Raw genomic sequence first — 14,627 nt, forward strand, 5'->3', positions numbered from 1 at the left:
ATCAAGGCCATTTAGATGAAAATCTAATGGAATCCATCAGCTGAAGGTACAACGGGGAGTGGATTGAAGAGAATGGTATTTGAGAAGGAAAGAACTTACAATGACATGGGGTTGGGAGAAAGCATGGGGTGCACACCGAGAGGAACAGCATGAGGCTGGCCAGTGTGACACAAGGTTGAGGTGTCTTGAAGGGCATTCGAAGATATGTTTTATCTGCCCTGAGGGATGGGCAAAGCTCTCCATATGCTTTCCCAGGGACAGAATTGTACGATGATTTGCATTAAAGGTGAATTGCAGCCACATAGAAAATAGAGAGGGAATGCAGTCTTTGTAGGAAGGCCAGGGGTGGTTCTTTAGAGTGAAGAATGTACACAGAGTTGGGAGAGATCCAGGAGTAGAATCTTTAGGATTTGAGAACAGATTTGATGTTCTGGTGAGAGCAGAAGGTGTGAAGTTTCCCTGGTTGGATGAGTGGTCCTGCCCTTCACAGAGCAGGTCATGAACAGGATGGTTTCTACATAACTATTAGTTGCATTGCAGAGTGTCAGAGCAAGATTTTGAACACAGTTTTTGATATATTGAATGAGATGATTTTGGATCATCTAAGGCAGTGTTCTGAATTAAAACAAAACTTTGTGACCTGTCTCTTCATCAGGAGTAATTGAAACTGTGGGATAAGACATGATGGATAGAAGGACAGAAGAGAAGGCTGGTCAGGAGGATGCTGACATTTGGTGGGCATATGAAATAACTTGAGCTTTCAAAAGATAAGAAAAATGCCAGCCAGAAAAGTGAATGGGAGAGGGAAACAGGAAAGCAGAGGTCAAGGAAAGGGAAGCTGGTGTTTGAAGAAAGCAGAGTGCCCTAGGGTCAAGGATAATTAGGGCTGGCAAAAGTCAATTTGACGTTTTTTAAAATTACGATTACAGAGTTCATTGTTGAATGGGAGTCAGGAGTCTTAAAACTGGTGCATGTCTGTGTCACCAAATTTCAACAGCATGCTAACACACTTTGGACCTCTTCTCAGAATAATACTTATAAATGAAAATATAAAGTACAGAATATTACAGAAAACAATGGTATTCAGCTATAAGATATTTTAATTGCTGTGATATTTAATGGCAATACCTGTGTTACCAACATTTTTAAATACTATTATGTAAAAGTATTGATAATATAAGTGATATTTTAATAATGTAAGGGATATTACTAATGTAAAAGATCTTCACGACCCAGACAACCATGACAGTGTGATCACTCAGAGCCAGACATCCTGGAATGCAAAGTCAAGTGGTCCTTAGGAAGCATCACTATGAAAAAAACTAGTGGAGGCTATGGAATTCCAGTTGAGCTATTTCAAATCCTAAAAAATGATGCTGTGAAAGTCTTGCACTCAATATGCCAGCAAATTGGAAAAACTTGGCAGTGGCCACAGGACTGGAAAAGGTCAGTTTTCATTCCAATCCCAAAGAAAGGCAATGCCAAAGAATGCTCAAACTACCACACAATTGCACTCATCTCACATGCCAGCAAAGTAATGCTCAAAATTCCCCAAGCCAGGCTCAACAGTACGTGAACCATGAACTTCCAGATGTTCAAGCTGGTTTTAGAAAAGGCAGAGGAATCAGAGATCAAATTGACAACATTTGTTGGCTTGTCAAGAAAGCAAGGGAGTTCCTAAAAAACATCTACTTCTGCTTTATTGACTATGCCAAAGCCTTTGACTGTGTGGATCACAACAAACTGTAGAAAATTCTGAAAGAAATGGGAATACCAGCCCACCTGACCTGCCTCCTGAGAAATCTGTATGCAGGTCAGGAACCAACAGTTAGAACTGGACATGGAAAAACCAACTGGTTCCAAATCGGGAAAGGAGTACGTCAAGGTTGTATATTGTCACCCTGGTTATTTAACTTATATGCAGAGTACATCATGGGAAATGCCAGGCTGGATAATGTGCAAGCTGAAATCAAGCTTGCCGGGAGAAATATCAATAACCTCAGATATGCAGATGACATCACCCTTATGGCAGAAAGTGAAGAAGAACTAAAAAGCCTCTTGCTGAAAGTGAAAATGGAGAGTGAAAAAGCTGGCTTAAAACTCAACATTCGGAAATCTAAGATCATGGCATTCAGTCCCATCTCTTCATGGCAAATAGATGAGGATACAATGGAAACAGTGACAGACTTTATTTTGGGGGGCTCCAAAATCACTGCAGACGGTTACTGCAGCCACGAAATTAAAAGATGCTCCTTGGAAGAAAAGTTATGACAACCTGGATAGCATATTAAAAAGCAGAGATATTATTTTTCCAAAAAAGGTGGGTCTAGTCAAAGCTATGGTTTTTCCAGTAGTCAAGTATGGGTGTGAGAGTTGAACTATAAAGAAAGCTGAGCACCAAAGAATTGATGCTTTTGAACTGTGGTGTTGGAGAAGACTCTTGAGAGTCCCTGAGACTGCAGGGAGATCCAACCAGTCCACCCTAAAGGAAATCAGTCCTGAATATTCATTGGAAAGACTGATGCTGAAGCTGAAGCTCCAATACTTTGGCCATCTGATGTGAAGAGCTGACTCATTGGGAAAGACCCTGATGCTGGGGAAGATTGAAGGCGGGAAGAAAAGGGGACCACAGAGGATGAGATGGCTGGATGGCATCATTGACTCGATGGATGTGAGTTTGAGTAAGCTCTGGGAGTTAGTGATGACAGGGAAGCCTGGTGTGCTGCAGTCCATGGGGTTACAATGAGTCAGACATGACTGAGCGACTGAACTGAACTGAACTGAAGTGATATTTTGAGATATCCGCAACAAGTGTAATGTAATATAATATGTCTCTGATTCATGACAAAAGTACAAGTGATGCTAATTCATTTGTGTTTTGTTGCCTATATTCACAGCTTAAAGATGGACTATATTTCAATATGATGTTAATGAAAATAAAGATACAATTTTCTCCCGAATCATGGATCTTTAAATTATTTCCATGAATTCCTGAGGTCTGTGAACCTGGGGTTAAGAACACCTGCCTTTAAGAGCATCAGTACATGCCTGCAAAGTTGCTTCTGTCGTGTTTCACTCTTTGCAACCCTACGGACTGTAACCCATCAGGCTCCTCTGTCCATGGGATTCTCTAGGCAAGAATACTAGAGTGGGTTGCCTTGGAACCTCCAGAGGATCTTCCTGGCCCAGGGATTGAACCTGAGTCTCTTATGACTCCTTCATTGATAGCTAAGTTCTTTATCACTAGCACCAGCTGGGAAGTCCTGAGAAGCATCAGGAGTGTGGTATAATGTTGATAGCTGAGAAGAACTGGATTAGAAGAGAAAGGGTGTGAAAAGCGAGGCAATGGAGTCAGAACAGAAATAGCCCTCGTGAGGGTGCAAATATGAGGGAAAAGAGAGATGGGGAGGCAGTGGATGGGATGGTTAAGTGTTTTGCTTTATAATTAGGGGTAAATTTGAGCTCATTTATAAGCCGTAAGAACTCCCTGTTGGGAGTGAAAGGTTGATGGACAGGCAATAAGAAATCATGGGATAAAAAGACTATAATAAATTATATATTTTTTTTAAAAGAAAAAGATCATGAGTAGTCTGAAGTTCCTGAGAAGACAGAAGGCATTTCTTACACACAATAAGATTCATATTATAAAATACTCCACAAAATATGTGGAAGAATAAAGCATATAGTTCCAATATTTATGTACAATAATTTTACATTATAAAAGGTTATCACAGTCCCTTAATGAGGAATTTATATATATATATGTATATATAACATACTGGATTAATGATACATATATATAGTAGCAAACTGGATTAATTATATAAATAGATTTATAGTAGCAAACTAAGCAATTCTCATTACAGAATGCAGGTTCAATTATCCTCAATATCTAGTTTGTTACATTTGTAAAGTTTCAAGTTTAAAATGAAAGCATGCTTCAGATATTATTAAAGATAGTCATCTGTACTAAACCTAATTTTGAATTGCTCAGGAGGAAATCAAGAGGAAAGATATGGAACAGTATATTTTAAAAGGAATGTTGAATATTGGGGTAAGATACAGGAAAAAACATGTTTTGATTTTAAATCCTAGTGGATTTAAAGAATTAGCAGTTTCTCTCTCAATCAATGTTACCAATTTCCTATTCTTAAGGTCCTTACACATACCAGGGAAATGTTTTTAATTGTATCAGATTATTTCTTTAGTATTCTCTTTTCATGGTCTAAAAAAATCTTAGGATTTTCCTGTACCAAACTTTCTCAACTCTTTCTCCCAATACCAACATTGATAAAACCTGTGTTCAGTTTCAAATAAAATTGAAGAATAATGACCATTAATATCAAAACCATGCTGCCTAGGTGCGAAATGCCTATAACTTATTTTTTTCTTACTTCTCCTAGCTCACTGAAAGAAAGATGTAATTCCAGAAATGTTAAGATGCAATAATTCATTAGCTGTAGAAGGCATTGTTGAGGATGATTCTCAAATGTGTCCTTGTATAATTGGGTGGATATAATTTCTATCATGGATTAAGGTCAATGATGTCCTTATTAGATTTCCATTCTAGAAAAGTCAAACCCATAGGGACACAGAACAGATTAGATCTGTAGTTGAGGTTAGAGGAAACATTTAATACAAAGGTCAGCTTCAGGGAAATTTTAGGGATGAGGAGCCTATTCTATATCTTGATTGTATTGATGTTTACATATTTTGGAACTTCCCAGGTAGCACAGAGGTAAAGAATCTGCCTGCCAATGCCAGAGTTCTTCAAGGTGGAAATCTCAGAGAGGCCAAGGTCTTGAATGTGTCACCCATACATGTCCCAGGATGATGGCAGAACTTGTTCAGGGTCCAAAGTCATTAAGAGGGCAGGGGGAGACTTTCTGTGAGATACACACTGAGAGGGATTTGAGGGCTGAGCTGCGTCAGGGAGTGGGGCAGTGTAGTTGAGAGGCATTCATCTCAAGGACTTTTATTTTAAGAGCATGAGGAGATAAAGTCTCAACCCCAGCCCACTTTCTGACTAGAAGATATGGGGGGTGAAAGGTAAAGGAAGCTTCCTTTGAGGGACTTCAGGAGCAATAGTGACCTCAAGGGAGAACCACCTTTCAGGTTTGATAAAGGGTTAAAGGAAGGCTCTGAGGTGAGGGTGAAGTCCAGAAAGCATCAGACACTGACCGAATTTTTATTAAATGGGAGAGCAGTAAGAGGTTATGGTTATGGTAGGTGAGGCCAGGCAGGGCGTTGGGGATTCTGGTGCTGAAAGGACAGAGTATCGTTTAGATGTTAACGTTAAAACAGGGTGAGAACATACTGTGTTTGGGACCAGCGCTTCCAGAATAATCACAACAGGAATGACAGCTACCACCAGGGGCTCTGTGTCCTAGGACCACCTCCTTCTCCTTCATCTGCTTCCAGGTTTTCTGTAAGGGTTTGCATTCATTGCAAGCTCCCTTAAACTGCGAGACTAGTGACAAACTTTATATAATGTGCTCAAGGTCATGAACAGAAGAGACACAGAACTGTGAGGCCCATTGTCTTCTCTCCAGTGAGTGAGACCTGGAGCCCTGCCTGGGCTTCTGACTTCTCTGTGATTTTCTTTTGCACAATCTGCATCACCCTCTGCTTCATATCTATAACTAGAAGATGAAGTCTACCCAGAGCCAGGACTATGCCTCTCTAAAGGAAAAAAGAGATAGAGTGGAGAGAGAGAGGAGGAGGAGGGGAAAAAACAAACAGCTGAAACAGAAATGACTCTTCAGAAGTAATATTTTAAATGCCTACATTTCTTTTTTTTTTTTTCCACAAAAATACAATGTCTGTTTCCAATCATAAGACAATTTGTTTATAGGATTTATCTCAGGCCTCGTGATCTAGTAATATCCATGCGTGCTGTGCTGTGCTGTGCTAAGTCGCTTCAGTCATGTTTGACATTTTGCAACACTTCTGACTGTAACCCGCCAGGCTTCTCTGTCCAAGGGACTCTCCAGGCAAGAATACTGGAATGGGTTGCCACGCCCTCCTCCCTGGGATCTTCCTGACCCAAGGATCCAACCTGTGTGTCTTTTGCCTCCTGCATTGGCAGGCAGGGTCTTTACCACTAGCGCCACCTGGGAAGCCTCAATAGTGGCTATAATAACCATTAAAACTTAATGATGAGCTTCTTTATTTTCATTTTATTGGCAAGTCTCTGTGACATTGTGTGTAACCAGATTTGAAGATGACCTCAAAGGCTTAAATGGAAAGACCTTCATGAAGGAGAGACCTGAGCCGAATGACCCTCCTGCCTCATCATTGACCTCTTCCCTGCCCCACCTGACAGGGCCCCGTTGGTTGATCAGTTATAATCTTTAAGTGAAAAATTGATGCAAGTAAGGTTATATTATGTCCTGAGTGCTCACTGTTGGTCATAACCATTCTTATGAATGGAAGCATATGGATAATTTTTGCTGCTACCCACAAATGCCCAAAGCTTTTCTTCTCATGATATGTGTTGATTTCTGAATCGTTTGAAAAATGGTGTACCACTTTCTTCTGGCATTCATAGCTTCTGATGAGAAATTTGCTATCATTCAAATTATTTTCCCACTGTAGGTAAGATGTTATTTCTCTCACTGCTTTGAGGATATTTTCTTTGTTATCAGAAGTTTGTGGGGGTTTTGATGTGGTTTTCTTTGGGTTTATCCTATTTAGAATTCAACCAGCTTCATTAATTTGCACTTTCTGTACTTAGTCCAAATTTGATAAGTTTTTAGCCATTATTTCTGGCCAGTGACCTATTAGTTCCCTGGGCTTTGTTCACATCCTAACCTTGAGACCGTGTTGAAAGGTTGAAGATTTGCTTTAGATTCTGCCCAGCATCCTGATTTCCATTGGGAATTGAAACTTCCTTCAAATCCCTCACGGGGCTGTGGTGAGTCAGTTAGTGCTGCCCCCTCAGAGGTCTGGACCAGGAATGACCAGTGTGTGCTGACAGCTGAGTCACACGTCCAGATGTGCAGAGGGAAGAATGCCATGGGCAATGAGCAATATCAGAGGCTGGTGACAGAGGGAGCAAGTTTGAATTTGTCCAGCTGGCCTGGATTACATGGCCTGGATGGAGTCTTTTTACAGAGTCAGAGGACAGTGGGCAACAATGTTTCCTTCATCTGCTTCTTCAACTCTTCAATTTCATGAGAGCCGCAGTTTATCCAACCCTCTTGACACCTTGCACCAGCTTCAGTCATGTCTTGAGTTTTCTTAGTCTGGAGTGTTAGCCACCCCTCCATATCTCCCTGCCCTCAGGAAACTAGGGAAAAAACAAACAAGAGATGGCTCTGGAATTTAAGAGCTGGCTTCCTGCTTGTTCTGGCAATAATGTTGGAGGCAAATTGGCAGCTCCCAGCAGCCCTGGACTTCTTATCTGTAAGATAAGGACCCTGAAAAATAAGCAGAGAAAATTCCTACATAATTCTTAAGTAGCTTGGATCTCACATGAAATGACAGATATAAAAATGCTATTAAAATTCTAAAATGTAATACAAATGTTACCACTTTTCATCCTGAGTTTCCACATAGAGTTTCCTAGATGTCAACTCTTGGTGCCTGAACTGCTAAGCTTCTGGTGTATTCATATAGTTAGGACTTTATAAAGACAATAAAAATTCTTTGAAAACAATAATCCCATATTGTAGAATGATTTGTGCAGTTAATTCCCTGTAGCTGTATCTTTTAAAAGCCGTGATTAAGACATGATGCAATTTTGAGGTTAACCCCAAACCCTCCTTAGCTGGCTTCAGCAGTAGAGATGCCATTCTCTTGACATTTGGTTATGCTTCTGACTATATTTTCTTTTATGCACTGCCTCTGTTTTAGCAAAATATTAGCTCTTTTCTTTACAATGATATATCTAGGTTAATTATTGTGAATTCTTGGTTTTAATCTGCATTTACTCGAAGTTCCCACATGACTATGTTTTCACTGAACACACTTCTCTAGCCCTAGTTGTCACTGTTCTCAGGTTGTCATCATACAGAGCTAAGCAACACTACAGCTGAGGGGATCCCCTTCCCCAAGCACACCCTACAGATTCCTGCCAGCTTTGCTCTGGTGTCAGGACCCCTGCAGTGGCAGAAGAGTGCGTGGAGAACCCTGGTTTGGGCAGAAAGAATACTGTCCTGATTCAGTGGTCTCTGAAAGCAAGATTTCTCTCACTTAGAAGGCATGGCATGTGTGCTTCCTTCCTTGGTTTATCAACTGTTTTTTTCTGAGCTCAGTAAAAGCCTCTGGTGTGTGCTTTTCAACAGTCTCAGAGAACAAAGAAAGAACTCTCTGAAATTGAAAATATGCGAGTGAAGTGAAAAGCTGAGTAACATGATAGAAAATAACAGAAGGCAGAAAAGAAAAAGGAAATTAGAAGGGGGAAAATGACAAGAAAATTAGCAGATTATCTGGAATTTAGCAACATGCAATCACCTAAATTTACAGAGAAAATAACAGGTGAAATTTTTTAGAGGACGAGTGAGGATGAAAATATTTATCTTTATTTATCGATTTGCTTGCGTGCATGCTAAGTCATTTCAGTAGTGTCTGTCTCTTTGTGACCCTTTGGACTATAGCCCACCAAGCTCCTCTGTCTAAGGATTCTCCAGGCAAGAATACTGGAATGGGTGGCCATTCCCTTCTCCAAGGGCTCTTTCAGACCCATTGATCTAACTTGCATCTCCTGCTACTCTTGCATTGCAAGTGCATCCTTTACCACTGAACCACCAGGGAAGCCCACCTATTTGTTTATTTTATATCAAATAGTACTAACTTTGGATTTCTGCAATACTTTAACATTTTTCTAGACAACAGAGGCTCTGAGTAAACTCTTTAATAACGTATTATCACTCAAATTCAAGAGATAAAAGCTCTGGTTTCCCAACCAGTTAGAGTAATGCCACGTCTCATTTCACCCTGAGAGTCATAAACAGAGGTAGGTGGGCATGGCCTTACTGCCTCAAGGAAGTCTCTTAATGTAACTAAATGCTCTAGGGCTCCAGTGATTCATGAGGAAAGAAAGTGAGCTGTGCCAGAGACAAAGAAAAGTGGGGGACCCCTCTGAACCTCACACGATTAAAGATTGATTCTGGTATGGCCTGGGTCAAACCACATCTTTCACCTGGTCTATCCAAATCTCATTTTACACATCTGCAAAATGGGAGCAGTATTTTCCATCCTGTCCTCTCAGATGTGGAAATTACGAGGCTAACACTCATGCAGACCTGGCACGTTGCACGCTGAGTAGGAACCGGCCAGCGGAGAAGGGGTGAGAGAGAAGTTCAGACATGTGAAGGCACATATGTGTATTGGTGTTGCATAGGTGACTTTGCTTAAGGCTTTTGGCAATTTTTCAAAGGAAGTAAAATATACCACAGTGGTAATGAGCACAAACTCTGGAGGTGACTGCTGTGGGCAGTTGAGAATGGGGTGCCCACCCCAGGGTAAATTGCAGTTCTGTCCTCAGAGATGGGAGTTGACAGCTGAAAGAGAGAGTAAGCAGAAAATGAGGGGAACTAGAAGAGCTGACTCTTTGGAAAAGACCCTGATGCTGGGAAGGATCAAGGGCAGGAGAAGAAAGGGATGACAGAGGATGAGATGGTTGGATGGCATCTTTGAATCAATGGACATAAGTTTGAGCAAACTCCATGAGATATTGAAGGAAGGGAAGCCTGGCGTGCTGTAGTCCATGGGGTTGCAAAGAGTCAGACATGACTGAGCGACTGAAGAAAATCCTCCACACAGACTCAGAGGAAGAGAAAAGTAGTTTTCAGAATGGAGAAATATGCTGCCCAGAGGAAACAGAACAAAGCACTTCACTGCTTCCCCACACACCCTCAGCGGAACCTGACCTCTCGTTAATTCATGGGGTGTCTACTGTTCAACTTGGCGTTCACACCAGAAGTTGACAAGTGCATACATACCTCCAGTCAACCTAATCTAGGGAGAAGGCAGAGGAGAATACTGTAGGGGCTGCTGAGGAAAGCATATGCCCTGAACAAATCAGTGGCTTTGATGGAGATAAAAGAAAATAAGAAAAAGGTCTTAAAAATTATAAAAAGTAGGGTAAAAACAAATGCATACACTGAACAGTCAATGGCTGTCTTTGAAGACTCAGCTGGTTGTTTATTAGTAGAATAATATTTTTAAAAACTTAAAATGAAAAAGAAAAAGTTGGAGAACATGAAAGATAGAAACTTTGGCTGTGTATCATGAATGTAACATACATCCAGAAGACCAGGACAAAAATGGCAAAACATTGAAAAAATAATAGAAATAAGTGTATGGAAGCTAAAGAATAACATGGATGCTTCAGACAAGAGTCCTTAATGTTCTGTGGATGTTTGGATGAGCTAGAAAAGAACCTCATCCATGTGCATGTCTGGAGCAATTCAATGAATGTAAAGACGGTAAAAAAATCTGCAAATCTAGAACTGAAAATCAAGCTGCATTCAAAGAAACAGATGTTAGTGGCACCCTTAGGCAATGCCACCCCACTCCAGTACTCTTGCCTGGAAAATCCCATGGGCGGAGGAGCCTGGTAGGCTGTAGTCCATGGGGTTGCGAAGAGTTGGACACAACTGAGCGACTTCACTTTCACTTTCCCTAATACTCAGCTCACCTGATTTCATAATAAATCTCAGCCCTGCCGCACCATCACCCTGAGGCCTGAGGGATGCCAGTGCGGTCTTGGCTGCTTTTCTGTTCCACTCTTCTAACCCCGCAGGAGTGGGAGGCAGAGGACATACACTTCTTCAGGCATTTCATGAGCTTGACTTACCTGTTTTTCAGCAGAGGGAGAGTATGAGAATAGGACCCCGTGCCCTGTCACCTCCAGCATTTGGGATCCCCTCCTCTTTTTTGGCTGCACTTGGTCTTCGTTGCAGCTGCAGACTTTTTGTTTTGGCTTGCAGGCTTCTCTAGTTGTGGTACGTGGGCTTAGTTGCCCTGCAGCATGTGGGATCTTATTTCTCCAGTGAGGGATTGAACTCATGTCCCCTGCACTGGAAGGCAGATTCTTAACCAATGGACCACCAGTGAAGTCTCCAGGATCCACTCCGTGTGGGTCAGTTCTGACAGCCACGAAAGCAGTTCTTAAATGTCCCTCCAGCCTGACTAGAATGGGCATGCGGGTGTGAATCCCTGGGAGCTGGGGTTGGGGTTGACTGGGTCAGGGTCATTTTGTCAATATTGTCAAAAGACATATTGCAATGATCTGTAGCTTTGTAACGTGTGGGCCAGTGAGCACCATTCCCCTCCCCATATGCCCAGCTTTATGTTAGGCCCAGGGTGAGAGGAAAATCACAATTAAAATTATCTGTGGAGAAATGATTAGAAAACTATTTATGAAGATGATGATGGCATCTTTAGCATCGTGGGTAGTTTTGATAACCACAAGATGCTTCTGTTATTCAAGTAATGGGGCTCATTCACTCAAGTTCTCCTGTTTCACAGATTGTTTATTTGGTTTTGCCAATTCCTCACTATTGTAACTACATACTTAAACAACCTCTTATTGTGCAGAGTAAATCTTCAAGAATGCAAACCTGAAGCAAATTTCTTCAGCTCCAATTGTTCCCCTTCCCCTGGGCCTGTGACGTGACTGTATCCATGTCTCGCGTGACAGCAAGCCATATAAGGTTGCTGCACACACCCAGAGCCCAAACAGAGGGAGGGCCCTGGGGTCTTGCTCTCAGATCTCGAAAGCTTCTGTGTCTCTAGTTCACTGTGACATCCTCTCCCTCAGGCACCAAAGCTGAGTGTCCCAGACTCTCAGCCCAAGACAATGCATGATGGATGAGATAAAATAGTTCAAAATATTGTCCTACAATTATTTTTCCTGTTTCTTCATACCATTATCTATCTGCCTATATGTTCATTAATAGTAACACAGTCCCAGTATTTCTAAATTTAGGTGTCATAATTTCTATTTAAGGTTATGCTTTAGTTTGGGGAGATTGACTACATTTATGATATATATGAAAATTTTTAATTTATGCCTTTGACTTAAAAAATAGAGGAAAACATTTCATTAGACAATATTTTCTCTTGTGCTGATTCAAAAAGCATGGTAATTCTACAGAATGAATTAGTTTTCCTAATTTGAAAATGAGGAAAACCGTCTGACAGGTATCCGAGCACTTTTAAGAAACATTTAAATATACCAAATTGCAGTGTGGTTTTCAATATGCTACTTATAAATATACTGAGTTTTATTTAACAAGCAATTGAAACATATTTCCTCACATGGAAACTGTTTAAATAATTTAGTGGTCAAAATTCTTAAGTGAAAATAATATCATAAAATTCAATTGAAAATGATGGTGCCTTTTTGGGATTGATTCAGTTCATATTTATTTAACACAATAACTTTTCAGACTATGGAATAGCTGAAAGAATTAAAATAGCACCCTATAATGACAGCATTTAATATAATTAAAATGTGTTACACTTCTTTTTATAGTTGAGTTGTCACTTCAGTATTCACTTGTGCCCTGTAAAACCATAAAAATATGTACAAGAACAAATTATCCAACTTATGATCAACTAATTTACAGGCACCCCACACATAAGAACAGTCAGCGTTTCCTTTGCCTTTTCTATGCACAAGGGAGATTGTCTTGTTTTCTCTGCAGACCTCCCATCCAAGTCTGGACAGAAATCAAAGTTTTGTCTTGTCCTTCAGCCAATTTCCTTCATTGGCATAAAATTGCATTTCTTGTGGGACCAAGTATCTTTCTTATTTTTTACCTGAACTGATATCTTAACCACAGTTGAATGCACAAGAAGTAAAAGCTTATTCCAAGCTCGACCATTTACTAAATGATTCCTTTAAAGTTTTCTACAAAATTATAAAATCTGGAAGGCTGGGGTAAGTAGTAGGATCTATGCAGATGTCCATGCTGTAGGAATGATGAATTGGGATGTTGGTGACCATGTCACCCAGTACTTGCCCTAATCTGGAATACAGGGAAGGAAAGATGCCACATACAAGAGAAGGGAAAAGGAGAGAGGCCCTGTATTATTTGCATTCCTGGGTCACTGTTCCTGAATTTGATGGCATCATTGCCTTTACACATTTGAGTGCCTCAATATTTCCCTGATGAGATCCTTGGTGTTTCTCTAATGAATTCTCTTTTTCACCTAAGCTGGTTTGAAATGAATTTCTGTCACTTACAATCCTCAGAATCCCAACTGATAGAATATTGAATGGCTTAGATTTTGGGACTAGACTCTCTGGGTTTGCTTTACTGTAATAGTTATAAAAATGTGCCACTAGAAGCAGTTATCTCAGCCCCCTCAATGTTAAAAAGGAGAAAAATAATACTATATCACTTCTTGAGAGTGTTAACCAAACCCTGGGAAGAGGGGCTGCATATATTCCATACATTTAAACATATTCATGTACACATAAAACAGGAAGGAAGAAAAGAATGATTCTCCTTACAGTAGAAGCCAACTCCTGAATTTCAGAAGACTGATAGTGGTAAAAGCCACTTTGCTCCCATCACGGTAATAGCAGAGTCAGATGGGAAGCATCATGGATACAAAACTAATGGGAGGAAGTTGCATGATGAAAAAGATCGCTAGGTAGGTTCCAAGCATCTCCTCCCAAAGGACTCACTAACCACAACGGTAGACATTCACAGTGCAAACACTTGATACTGCTACTGTTAAGTCACTTCAGTCATATCTGACTCTGTGCGACCCCATAGACAGCAGCCCACCAGGCTCTGCCGTCCCTGGGATTCTCCAGGCAAGAACACTGGAGTGGGTTGCCATTTCCCTCTCCAATGCATGAAAGTGAAAAGTGAAAGGGAAGTCGCTCAGTCGTGTCCAACTCCTAGCGACCCCATGGACTGCAGCCTACTAGGCTCCTCCATCCATGGGATTTTCCAGGCAAAAGTACTGGAGTGGGGTACCATTGCCTTCTCTGGACACTTGATAGAGCATAGTTTATAACTGAGGGATCAGAGTGAACATCCCATATCACAGGGCAACTTGATGTCAGGGGCATCTGGCATGATGCTCTCTCTGAGAAGGCCACAGCACCATTCTTATGACATCTTCGACAAAGTGCACAGGAGTCTATCCGGAGGAAACAACTGACAGATCCATTCTATGGAACAACTGTACTCTCCTCTTCTGGAAGTGTAATGTCATTAGAGATAAAGAAATGCTGCAGTGCATTCCAGGATAAAAGAGATTCTTGATTAAATCCTAGTCCAGGAAAATAGCTCTAAAGAAGATTATTGTGATTTTTGTCAACGTTTGAACAAGATCTATCAATTAAACAAGTGTTCATCAACATTAAATTTCCTGAATTTGATCCTGATACTATGGCTGTTTAACACAAATCTCTTTTTGTAACAAGTTCTCACTAAGGTATTAAGGAGCCAGGGGCATGATGACTCCAGACTGCTATCAGATAATTGAGACAAAAATAATACACCTATATGTAAATAAGAAAGTGTGTCAGAGAAAGACAAATATCATATGATATCACTTACATGTGAAATATTTAAAAAAATGATACAAATGACTTACTTATAGCACAGAGAACTATATTCAGTGTTTTATAATAACCTATATGGGAAAAGTCT

Source organism: Bos indicus x Bos taurus, chromosome 4 (assembly GCF_003369695.1).
Source record: "Bos indicus x Bos taurus breed Angus x Brahman F1 hybrid chromosome 4, Bos_hybrid_MaternalHap_v2.0, whole genome shotgun sequence".
NCBI lineage: Eukaryota > Metazoa > Chordata > Mammalia > Artiodactyla > Bovidae > Bos > Bos indicus x Bos taurus.